The sequence below is a fragment of the Panthera leo genome, chromosome F2 (assembly GCF_018350215.1).
Source record: "Panthera leo isolate Ple1 chromosome F2, P.leo_Ple1_pat1.1, whole genome shotgun sequence".
Classification (NCBI taxonomy): Eukaryota; Metazoa; Chordata; class Mammalia; order Carnivora; family Felidae; genus Panthera; species Panthera leo.
This window is the reverse complement of record NC_056695.1, coordinates 6,718,113-6,731,650: the sequence shown is the minus strand read 5'-3', so window position 1 is coordinate 6,731,650 and position 13,538 is coordinate 6,718,113.

Here is a 13,538-nt window from a genome sequence, read left to right as displayed (position 1 = left end):
CAAAAACAAAAACATTTTTTTAGGTGAAAGTGTAATTTGTTAAGTACTTGAGATAGTCTAGACACTATAATAGTGTTTTATAGCCTTTATTAATGTAATCCTCACATCAACCTTACCTTTATAGGAGAAACTGATAGCTAGAAGGATGGACTGTTCCCTATAGTTACAGAGCTATTATGTGTGATAAGCAGGATTCAGAATGCTGTGCCTGACTCCATGGTCTGCTACGTTGCTGTATGCGCCCCCAGGATTTCATTTAAACGCTGTAAACGGGCACCTGGGTGTCTTGTTCGATTAAGTGTTCAACTCTTGATCTTAGCTCAGGTCTTGATCTCGGTCGTGAGTTCAAGCCCCATGTTAGGCTCTACGCTGGGTGTAAAGCCTACCTAAAAAAACGCTGTAAACAAAACAACTTCTTCCATACAATTCAGAACACCTAGAATTGCCAAAGAACACAAAAAACAAAATGATGGTAAACCCCAGCCTACCATAAAGAAATTACAATCCCCAGTGCCCAGGGAGAACTGAAAAGGAAACGGAAAACCCACATGGTACACCTGACTTTGGGGCTCAGAAAATAACTCACCATTACACAGCCAGGACCCTTTTAAGAGCTACAATCTTTGCCACAAAGTAGACTGGAAAAACAATCTGACCCCTCAGGAAGGGACGGGGGAAGCTTGTCTTATTTTGGCCTGGGCTCTGGACTGGGAGAGGAGGGAGCTCTTCCCTTGAAATTGTTTAGCTGGAAGCTTGTATTCATATATATTTGGATCTTGAATTAATACTATGTATGTGGCCTGGAAACACATAAGCTCATAAGTTAATGCGTCAAGCATCTCCTTGGATTGACTGCCCCTCAAGCACCTGGAAGAAACATTTTTTTCTTTAATTTTTTTTTTTTTAACATTTATTTTCAAGAGGCAGAGAGAGAGAGACAGAGTGTGAGTGGGGGAGGAGCAGAGAGAGAGGGAGACACACAGACTCCGAAGCAGGCTCCAGGCTTTGAGCTGTCAGCACAGAGCCGGACGCAGGGTTCGAACCCACCAACCGTGAGATCATGACCCGAGCTGAAGTCAGACGCTCAACCGACTGAGCCACCCAGGTGCCCCTGGAAGAAACAAATTCTTTATGGAGAGTGACATCCTCAATGAAGGCTGCATAAATTGTCTGCCAAAAGTGAGCTCAACTTTCTTCCCCAAAGTACAAACCATAGGAGGGAACAGTCTACCTGCCACAAATGAATACAAGTGGCACAAAAGAGAAAAAGATCATTAGACTCTTCAAGAAATAGAATGGAGAGTGTTGAGAGTGTTAATCAGAATAAACAAGTGTAAAGACAGTACCAGAAAATTTATAGAAACAAAAAACAGCCATTCGAGTGAAAAATATATCAAGTGAGAAGCATTTGTGACAATAAAATATTTGAAACAACCCAATGTGGAATTAAAAAGCCCAGCTAGGGGCGCCTGGTTGGCTCAGTCGATTACACCTCTGCCTTTGGCTCAGGTCATGATCTCACGGTTAGTGAGTTCGAGCCCCGTGTCAGGCTTTGCACTGACAGCTCGGAGCCTGGAGCCTGCTTCAGATTCTCCCTCTCTCTCTGCTCCTCCCTCACTAACACTCTGTCTCTCTCTTCCAAAAATAAACATTAAAGAAAAATTTTAGAAAGCAAAATGAGTTACCAACAGGTTTAAACTAAATCCCTAATGAGGCATTTCATGGTGGAAACACAACTGAACACCAAAGAGAAAGATCATCGTGGCAATTAGGAAGAGCCTATTCAGACTGTCCATATACAGTACACTTAAGAAAAACAATGCTAGAGGGGCGCCTGGGTGGCTCAGTCAGTTGAGCGTCCGACTTCAGCTCAGGTCATGATCTCACGGACTGTGAGTTCGAGCCCCGCGTCAGGCTCTGGGCTGATGGCTCAGAGCCTGGAGCCTGCTTCCAGTTCTGTGTCTCCCTCTCTCTCTGCCCCTCCCCCGTTCATGCTCTGTCTCTCTCTGTCTCAAAAATAAATAAATGTTAAAAAAAAAATTAAAAAAAAAAAAGAAAAACAATGCTAGAGGTCAGAATAATGGAATAATATCAAAGTTGGAGAGAAAATGGCGGTTTGGAACTTTCTACATAAGTAAACTCATTTAAGAGCAAGGGCAAAAGAAAACCATCTTAAAATACGTAGAAAGTTTAGAAGGAAGAGCTTAGTGACAGAACCTTTAAAAGATGTTCTTTCAGAGGAAGGAAAACGGATGACGAGGAAAGGAGAGCTACAAGCAATGGGGAACAAAGTATAAACTTTTGAACTGATTGCAGAAAACTAATCCTAATTTGGGAGCTGAAACACGAGATAAAAAGTATATGCAAAAGTATTATAAAATGGTACTTTATACACCAGCAATATTTCCAATTCCTCAGAAGAAAAAAGGAATACTTCAGCGTCAATTTAACAAATCATGTACAGGATTTGGAGGCTGAAAACTACAGCAGGCTGATGAAAGACCTCAAAGCAGATCTAAATAAATGGGAATCTATATCACGTTACGGATCAGGGGATTCAACATAGTGACGATGTTAATTCTCTCCAAATTGATAGAAAGTTCAACGCAATTTCTATCAGAAACTCAGCAAGATTGTTGTTGCTATACACAAGATTATTCTAAGATGTATACGGAGGGGCGCCTGGGTGGCTCAGTCGGTTGAGCGGCTGACTTCCGCCCAGGTCATGATCTCGCGGTCTGTGAGTTCCAGCCCCCCGACGGGCTCTGTGCTGACAGCTCAGAGCCTGGAGCCTGCTTGGATTCTGTGTCTTGCTCTCTCTCTGCCCCTCCCCTGCTCACACTCTCTCTCTGTCTCAAAAATAAATAAAACATTAAAGAAATTTTTTTATGTGGATGGAAAGGCAAAGGAACTAGAATAGCTTAAACAATATTGAAAAACTGGGAGAAATCTACCAGATTTTGAGACTTATTATATAGTAACAGATCGAAACTAGGTGGTATTGGCAGAGAGATAGACACAAGATGAACTGAACAAAATAAAGCAGAAATAGCCCCCCGCAAGAGCAGCCAAGTGAATTTTGACCAAGGTACAAAAGTAATGCAATAGAGGGATGGTGGTCTTTTAACAAATGGTGCGGGAGCAGTTGGATATCAACTAGCCAGAAAAGTGAACCTTATACAGAAGTGAACTCTGTATAATGAATCATGGATTTAAATGTCAAATATGGGGGCGCCTGAGTGCCTCAGTGGGCTCAGGTCATGATCTCGCGGTTCGGGAGTTGGAGTCCCGCGTCGGGCTCTGTGCTGACAGCTCAGAGCCTGGAGCCTGTTTCCGATTCTGTGTCTCCTTCTCTCTCTGCCCCTCCCCAACTCATGCTCTGTCTCTGTCTCAAAAATAAATAAACATTTTTAAAAATGTCAAATATGAAACTAAAAATTATAGAAAAAAACACAGGAGAAAATCTTGGGACGTAGGGCTTGAAGCGTTTCTAAATAAGACACCAAAGTAAAATCCTTAAAAGAAAAAAATTTAATTGGACTTCATCAAAATTTAAAACGTTTTTGCTCTTTCGAAGCTCCTGTTAAGAAGATAAAAAGACAAGCTAAGACTGGGAGAAAATATCTCCAAACCACATATCCACATGCCCAGTTTCTAGAATATATAAAGAATTCTCAAAACACAACAGTAAAGAAGAAGAAGAAGAAGAAGAAGAAGAAGAAGAAGAAGAAGAAGAAGAAAAGCAAAATTCACAAAGACATATTTTATTGAAGGGGCTACATGGATGTCAAATAGGCTCATGAAAATATATTCAACATTTTACTAAACCATTAAGGAAATGGAAAATTAAAACCACAATAAGATTATTTTCATATACCTATTAGAACTGCTAAAATAAAAAAATGACAATGCCCAGGGCGCCTGGGTGTCTCTGTCGGTTAAGCATCCAACTCTTGGTTTCAGCTCAGGTAATAAACTCAGTTTGTGAGTTCAAGACCCACATTGGGCTCTGCACTGACAGTGCGGAGCCTGCTTAGGATTCTCTCTCTCTCTCTCTCTCTCTCTCTCTCTCTCTCTCTCTGCCACTCCTGCACTCTCTATCAAAATAAATAAATAAACTGAAAAGAAATAATGACAATGCCAAGTGCCAAAGAGGATGCAGAGAACTCAGATCTCTCATATGTGGCTGGTTGGAATATAAAATATCATAGCCACTTGGAAAGTTAGGTAGTTTCTTTAAAATCCAAATAAAACAGACCGAGCAATTATAATCTTGGGCATTTATGCCAGAGAAAGGAAAGCTTATGTCCACACAAAAACCTGTACATGATTATTTATAGAAATTTTATTCAAGTCAAAAAGTAGAAACAAACAAAATTATGGTACATCCATACCATTGAATACTGCTTGCCAATAAAAAGGAATGAATTACTGATGTACACAACAACTCTGATTGATCTGAATGGCAAAAAACAGCTCATCTCCAAAGGTCATATCTTGTAGGATTTTATATAACTTTGTCAAAATGACAAAAGTGTAGAAATGGAAAACAGATTAGTGGCTGCTGGGGGTTAGAGATGTTTGGGGGAAAGTAATGGGTATGACTAAAAAGGGATATCATGAATGAGATCTTGGTGGTGATGGAATACTCTGTATCTTGATTGTGGTGGTAGTTACACGAATTAATACATGTGATAAACGACTGTGCACATAAGTGTCAATTTCTGGGTTTTGATATTGTATTATAATTATGAAAGATTAACCATTGGGGAAATTTGGTGAAGCGTACATAGGACCTCTCTGTACTATCTTTACAATTTCTTTTCAATCTGTGAATGTTTCGAAAGTTTTTTTTAATTAAAAAAAATGTTAATGTTTATTTATTTTGAGAGAGAGACAGAGCAAGCAGGGGAAGGGCACAGAGAGAGAGAGAGAGAGAGAGAGAGAGAGAGAGAGAATCCCAAGCAAGCTCCACACTGTTTATGCAGAGCCGGATACAGGGCTGGAACTCATGAACAATATGATCGCTTAACCGACTGAGCCAATTAGGCGCCCCTAATTTTATTTTATTTTAGAGAGTGAGGGAGAGGGGCAGAGGGAGGGAGAGAGAGAGAGAGAGAGAGAGAGAGAATCTCAAGAGAGAGAGACTCTATCCCACAACCCTGGGATCATGACCTGAGCCAAAATCAAGAGTCGGATGCTCAACTGACTGAGTCACCCAGGTGCCCAAAGTAAGTTTGTTTTTTTAATGTATAATGGGAGGGATGATAGAAGTTGAAATATTCTGTGGTTCTTTTATTTTCTGAGAATAGATAAGAAACATTCATTCCCTTTAGATTAAATACTCACAATGTAAAGCAATTAAAGCAAACAAACAAACAAACAAACAAATGTATGTAAGTTCCAAAGTAGTGGGGATTAGGAGGAAATAAAGCTTGATGTAAAAGATAAGAAAGGAGGAAAGACAAAATGTAGAACAGGAAGTTTCATGATATGATAGATACAAATCCAAAAATAATAGTACCTACGATTGTGAATAGACTAAATTTGCCAGTAAAATGACAGAAGTTATGAGATTGGGCAAAAGAATGAGACGAAGCTGTATTTTAATCACAAACGATTCTATTTAATTACAGAAAGATTGAAAGTAAAGGGATGGGAAAATGTAAGAAGCAAATATTGCCAAAAACTAGGTTGGCTTATCCTAAATTAGTGTGATGGAAAATACATTTTAAGGCAACGAACACATGTTCCACGAAGACTTGTACATGGATATTCACAGCATTATTATTCATAATAGCCAAAATGTGGAAAGAACCTAAATGTGCATAACTGATGAATGGATAAAGAAAATGGGGCATCCTTACAATACAAAAGTATTCAGCAATAAAGACGAATGTTATGACATGGATGAATCCTGAAACTATAATGCTGAGTGAAAGACACCCGTTACAAATGACTTCATCTTATTTGATTTCTTTTATGTGAAAGACCAGAATAAACAAAGCTGTTTTTATTTTTGTTTATTTGCTTGACCAAGCTGTTTTTAAAAACAGACAGTAATGCAAAGGGTATTATTGGGGATAAAAATGATTACTACGTCAGGATAAGAGCGGTAATTCTCCAGGAAATATGCTAATCTTTAGCATGTATGTACCCAATATGGTCTTAAAGTAGGCAAAACAAAAATGATGGTGACATCAGTGAAAGAGGTGGGCAGAGAATTCCTAAGTCCTGTGCCTCCACAGAAATACCCAAAAAAGTGGCAAAAATTGTCAGAATAAGCTTTATGGAACTCTGGAAAATAGTCAAAGGTTTATAATAACCAAGTGAATACTTTTTTTAATGTTAATTTGTTTATTTATTAAAAGTTTACTTATTTTTGAGAGAGAGAGAGAGAGAGAGAGAGCAGGGGAAGGGCAGAGAGACAGGGAGAGAGAAAGGATCCCAGGCAGGCTCCACACTGTCAGTACAAAGCCACATGTGGGGCTTGAACTCACAACAGTGATATCATGACCCGAGCTGAAATCAAGAGTTGGACACTTAACAAACTGAGCCACCTAGGTGCCCCAACGTTTATTTATTTTTGAGAGACAGAGAGAAACAAAGTACAAATGGGGGAGGGGCAGAGAGAGGGGAGACACAAAATCTGAAGCAGGCTTCAGATTCTGAGCTGTCAGCGCAGAGCCTGACGTGCAGCTCGAACACATGAACCGTGAGATCATGACCTGAGTCAAAGTTGGAAGCTTAACTGACTGAGCCACCTAGGCTCCCCCAACCAAGTGAATACTTAAGAAAAAGTTGGGGTGCCTGAGTGGCTAAGTCGGTTAAACAACCGACTCTTCGTTTCAGCTCAGGTCGTGATTTAGCAGTTTGTGGGTTTGAGCCCTGCATCGGGCTCTGTGCCGACAGCTCGGAGCCTGGAGCCTGCTTCGGATTCTCTGTCTCCCTCTCTCTCTGTGCCCCTCCCCCACATGTGCTCTCTCTCTCTCTCTCTCTCTCTCTCTCTCAAAAATAAATAAACATTAAAAAAAATTAGAAAAGAAAAAAAAGTTGGCTGAAACCGGTAAGAAAGTTTTGCATCATTTTAACTTACCCTTGCTTAATGCCCCACTCCCAGGTCTTGAAGATGGAAGTCCACACTCCCAATGTGAATTCCAGATTTCGGAGAAAGCAAACCAGATTTTGTTTCCAAAAAATTGTGATTGACTCTTAGGTGACTCCTTGAAGGACTAACATAAAGGCCTTTTCCCTTCCTTCCTTCCTTCCTTCCTTCCTTCCTTCCCTAAGTCAGAACTCTCTCAGATTGGGGAAATAGCTATGTGGAGGATGTTGCTCAAAAAATATTTAAATGCAAATGAACCAGCCGCTAACACCTGGGGAAAAGGATATAAGTTGGGGCAAAAAATAGATACACTGAAAAGCCTGGGAAGAAAAAGCTAGGGAATGAATGAGATGTCCTGGGGAATAAAAGCTTGGAAAGATTCCACGATTCTTGGAAATGTAGGAGGCCATGTGCACATATGGGCAGATGCATGCTTAAAAATACCTGAGAATGCTCTAAGCTCTCATCTCTGGCTGATCTTGATGCCCTGGGAAAGCAAGATGTGAAAATAAAGGCAAAGTTGTAAGTTGCCCAACTGAATGTTAAAAGCATGCCCAACACACACAGAGTCCAGATGCAAACACTGGGAGTTGTTGTTGTTTTGTCTCTAGGCATTGAAGGAAATCACTGTTAAATCACTAGGTGGAGAGTAAGCTAACAGACTTAGTGACCACACATGATAATGAATTTAGTCTTTACTGAAAAGAGTTTAGAAAAGTCACTAAATCAAACACAACAACTAAACAACAACAAAAACTGTAACCCTCAACAAACAGCAACAACTCTGATTTCCAAAGTTACACTGTAATATTCAATATGTCAAGTTTTCGACAGGAAACAAAGCATGCAAAGAAACATGAAATTCTAGCCCATTCACATATAAAATAAAAGAATATTAACAAAAACTGTCCCTGAAGAAGCTCAGACATTGGACTCAGTAGAAAAAGACCGTAAGTTTTAAATATGGTCAAAGAACGCAAGTAAATAATGGACAAAGGATTAAGAACAATATGTCCATATCAATACTGAATATCAATAATAAAGAGATAAGAATTATAAAAAGTTACTGAATAGATATCTGGAGCTGAAAGAAAAATAATTGAGATGAAAATTCACTAGAGGGAATCTATAGCAGATTGGAGCAGTCAGAAGAATCAGCAGACTTGAAGTCAGGACAATTGAAGCTAGTCAGTCTGAGGAGCAGGAAAAAGAATGAAGAAAAAGGAACAGAACCTAAGAAATTGTGGAAAACCATCATGTACCAACATTTACATCATGAGGATCCTAGAAAGAGAAAAGAGTCCAAAAGAATACTTGAAGGAATAAATGGCAATTCCCTTTTCTTCTGACACACACCAAGTTTACTGGAAGACACGAATCCGCACATCCAAGAAGCTCAACGAACTCCAAGTAGAATAAACTCAAAAGATCTATACATTCGGTGAACTGAAATTAAACTGTCATAAGACAGAATTTTGAGAGCATCAAAAATGACGCAACTCATCATGTCCAAGTTTCCTCAATAAGACTAACAGCTAATTTCTCAACACATATTATGGAGGCCAGAAAGCAGTAGGATGTTATATTTAAAGTATTGAAAGAAAAAACGTCAATGAACAATTTTATATCTGGCAAAACCATCCTTCAAAAATGGAGAAATTAAGGGGTGCCTTGGTGGCTTTGTCGGTTAAGTGTCAGACTTCAGCTCAGGTCATGATCTCACAGTTCATGGATTTGATCCCTGCATCAGTCTCTATGATGACAGCTTAGAGCCTGGACCATGCTTTGAGTTCTGTGTCTCCCTCTATCTCTGCCCCTCCCCCTACTTGTGCTCTGTCTGTCTCTCTCAAAAATAAGTAATAAACACTGAAAACAATTTTTTAAATGGAGAAATTAAGACATTTGAAGAAATAAAAGCTAAGGGAGTTCACAATGCTAGTAGACTTGCATTAAAGAAATGCTAAGGGAAGTTCTTCAGGCTGAAATGAAAGGACACTAGACAGTAACTTGAAGCCATATGAAGAAATAAAAAAACACCAGTAAAGGTACTTACATAAATTAGTATAAATGCCAGTATTATTATATTTTTGGTTTGTGACTTCACTTTTTTTTTCTACATCATTTAAAAGACAAATGCACGGGGCGCCTGGGTGGCTCAGTTGGTTAAGTGACTGACTTCGGCTCAGGTCATGATCTCGCAGTTTGTGAGTTCGAGCCCCGCGTTGGGCTCTGTGCTGACAGCTCAGAGCCTGGAGCCTACTTCAGATTCTGTGTCTCCCCCTCTCTCTACCCCTCCCCTGCTCATGCTCTGTGTCTCTCTGTCTCTCAATAATAAATAAGTGTTAAAGAAAAAAAAAAAGACAAATGCATAAAATATTAATTATAAATGTAGGTTACTAGACACACATTTTGTAAATGTAACAACTGCATAAAGGGGGAAGGACAGAGTTGTTTAGGAGTAAAACATTTGTATACTATTGAAGCTAAATTGGGATTATTAAAACCAGAATGCTATAATTTTAAAATGTAAATTGTGCTTTCAGAGACTATGAAGCTGGGGAGATCCTGTTCAGACCGAGGACATTGGATCTAATTGTCCTCCTAGCCCTTTAACTTTTCCCTGAAGTCTCTCAATAAAATGGGTTGATTAAAAGTTCATTGTAATCCCCAGAGTAACCACTAAGAAAATAACTTGAAATATGCAGAAAAGGAAGTGAGAATGGAGTAAAAATGGTATATTGAAAGAAATCAATCACGAAGGCCATAACGGAGGAACTGAGGAACAAAAAAGATAAAAGAGAAAGGAAATAAGTGTGTCCTTACCAGTAATTTATCTTAAATGGATTCAGCTAGTCAATTACAAGGCAGAGATGGGTAAAATGGATTTTTAAAAAAGAGATACAACCATATGATATCTTATAGATCGCTTTACTTTAGATCCAAAGACATAAATAGGTTGAAAGTCAAATAATGGAAAGATGTTGCATGCAAGTTGCATAAGAGAATATTATGAACAATTGTACATAAAAAATTTAGATAGTCTGGTGAAATGAACAAATTTCTTAGAAACATACACACTAAGGTGACATACACCTTACAAAGGTGACTCAAGAAGGTGTACAAACATACAAAGGTGACTCAAGAAGAAATAAAGAATCTGGACAAACTTATAAGTGATTGAAGGAGTAACCAAACGTCCCAACAAAGAAAAGCCCAGGACCAGGTGGCTTCACTGGAGATTTCTACCAAACATTTAAAGATTTAACACTAATTTTTTTCAACTCTTTCAAAACAAAAGAGGATGGAACACTTCCTGATGCATTTATGAGGCTAATATCCAGATATCAAAGCCATTTAAAGACAACTACAGACCAATTTTCTTTATTAGTATAGATACAAACATCCTTGACAGAATACTAGCAAACACAATCCTGGAGCATATATATGTGTGTGCATATATATGTATATTTAAAAATATTTATTTATTTAAGTTATCTCTATACCTAACATGGGGCTCAAACTCATGACCCCAAGATCAAGAGTCCCATGCTCTTCCAAATGAGCCAGCCAGGCGCCCCCAATCCTGGAGCATATTAAAAGGATTATACACAATGATCAAGTGAGATATATGTCAGGAATCCAAGAATGATTCAACATATGAAAATCATATGTTTTTGATTTTCAGGGGCGCCTGGGTGGCTTGGTTGGTTAAGTGTCCGACTTCGGCTCAAGTCATGATCTCACGGTCCGTGAGTTCGAGCCCCGCGTTGGGCTCTGTGCTGACAGCTTAGAGCCTAGAGCCTGCTTCGGATTCTGTGTCTCCCTCTCTCTCTGCCCCTCCCCTGTTCATGCTCTGTCTCTCTCTGTCTCAAAAATAAATAAACATTAAAAAAGAAAATTAAAAAAAAAAAAAGAAAATCACTCAGTATAATCCACTATATTAATACAATGAAGGAAGATTTTGACATAATCATCTCAACTGACACAGAAAAAGCACTAGACTAAATGTAACAACTATTCAAGAGAGAAATGCTCAACAAACTAGGAATAAGGAAACTCCCCTAGCATGATAAAGAGCATCTGTGAAAACCCCACAACTAACATCACACTTAATGGTGAAAGCTTTCCTTCTAAGATCAGGAATAGGAGAAGGATTTCTGCTTTCACTATTCCATTCAACGTTGTATTGGAAGTTCTGTCAGATCAGTTAAGCAAGAAAAAGCAATAGGGGCACCTGGCTGGCTCTGTACAGCATGAGACTCTTGATCTCAGGGTCATGAGTTTAAGCCTCAGGCTGGGGGTGGAGCCTACTTAAAATAAAGAAAAGAAAAAGAAACAAAAGGCATGAAAATTGGAAAGGAAGAAGTAAAAGTCTTTCCCAGATGAAATAATTTTACTATGTAGAAAATCCTAAAGAATCCCCCCCCCCCCAAAAAAAAAAATTGAGCTAAATATACTCAGCAAATTTGCGGGATACAAAATCAACACACAAAAATAACTTGTATTTGTAAACACTAGCAATGAACAATTTGAAAAGGAAATTAAAAAAAACAATTCCAGGGGCGCCTGGGTGGCTCAGTCAGTTAAGCGTCTGACTTTGGCTCAGGTCATGATCTCAGGGTTGGTAGGTTTGAGCTCTGAGTCTTGCTCTGTGTTGACAGTTCAGAACCTACAGTCTGCTTGGTATTCTGTGTCTCCCTCCCTTTCTGCCCCTCCCCCCACTCGTGCTCTGTCTCTCAAAAATAAATAAATGTTAAAAAAGTTAAAAGAAAACAATTCCATTTTCAATAGTATTCAAAAGAATAAAATCCCTAGGAATAAATTTAACTGAAGTAAAAGATTTGTACACTAAAACCCACGAAATATGGTGAAAAGAAATTAAAGTAGATCTAAATATATGGAAAGACATCCCATTTCTTTGAAATATTTTTTATTTTTTAAGTAATCTTTACACCCAACATGGGGCCAGAACTCACAACCCTGAGATCAAGAGTCACATGGTCCACCAACTGAACCAACCAACTCCCCAGACATTCCATTTTTATGAATCGGAAGACTTAATCTGGTTTAAATGGCAATGGCAATCTTCATGGCCTTGGATTTGCCAATGGTTTCTTAGATATGACAATAAAAGTACAAACAACAAAATAAAACAGATAAATTGGACTTCGATAAAACTGAACAGATTTGTGCATCAAAGATCACTGTCAATACAACCCTCAGAATGGGAAACAATATTCGCAAATCATATCTGATGTCTAGTGTCGGAAAAATATAAAAAACTCTTAAAACTCAATAAAAGACAACCTGATTAAACACTGAGTAAAGGATTTGAGTTACACATTTCTCCAGATGTACAAATGACCAGCAAGCACAGTAAAATATGCTTAGCACAGTTAGTCATCAGGGAAGTGCAAGTTAAAATCCACTTGGCACCCACTAGGATGGTTAGAATAAAAAATATGCACAAAAACAAGCGGATATGGAGAGATTGGAACCCTAGTACATTTCTGATGGGAATGCAAAATGGTGCAGCTGCTGGGGAAAACAGATGGCAATTTCTTAAAATTAAATCATTACCCTAAGACCTAGCAACCCACTCCCAGGTACATATTGAAAAGAATTCAAAATTTTGTATATGAATATTCATAGCAGCGCTATCACAAGTCACAATGTGCAAGGTAAGTGGAAACGATGCACATGTACATCAATGAATGAAGGAAATAAAATGTGGTTTAGCCATATAATGTGATATTATTCAGCCATACAATGCAATGAAATAGCTGCACCATAGATAAACCTTGAAAACATTATGCTAAGTGATAGAGGCCAGTCACAAGAAGTCCCATATTGTATAATTTCATTTATATGAAAGGATCAGAATACTCAAGTCCATCGAGATAGAAAACAGGTTAGCGATTGCCAAGAGTTGGGACAGGGAAATCAGGAATGCCTGTTTGAAGGGTACAGGGTTTCTTTTTGGGGGGTGACATTTTCGGAAATCTTTTTGGAACTAGTGGTGATGGCTGTACAACGTCGTGATTGCACTAGTTGGTACTGAATTGCACATTTTAAATTAGTTAAAACGGTACATTTTATGTTGGTGAAGTCATTTGTATATAGGGAGACACAAAATGTGGGCCACCCCTGCCTAAGTCACAAATCAAAGTCAGCGTGCCCTTCACGGAAACACCTGTCCAGGAAACCTAGCCTACACCAATCACAATCTTCCAACTCAACTTTAGCTAGCCTACCTTAGCCTGGAAAACAGGACCTGTTATGTTTATAAGGAAATCTCCTACCTCTTAGTCAATCAGGACGTGTTCCCTCTTTGCCTCTTCAATGCTCTGTAAATCTCGCTCTTGTCCCAGATCCCTGGGGATCTGTGCTCCACTGCTTGTAAGGCAGTCTAGTCCCCCCATCGGTGGATTAT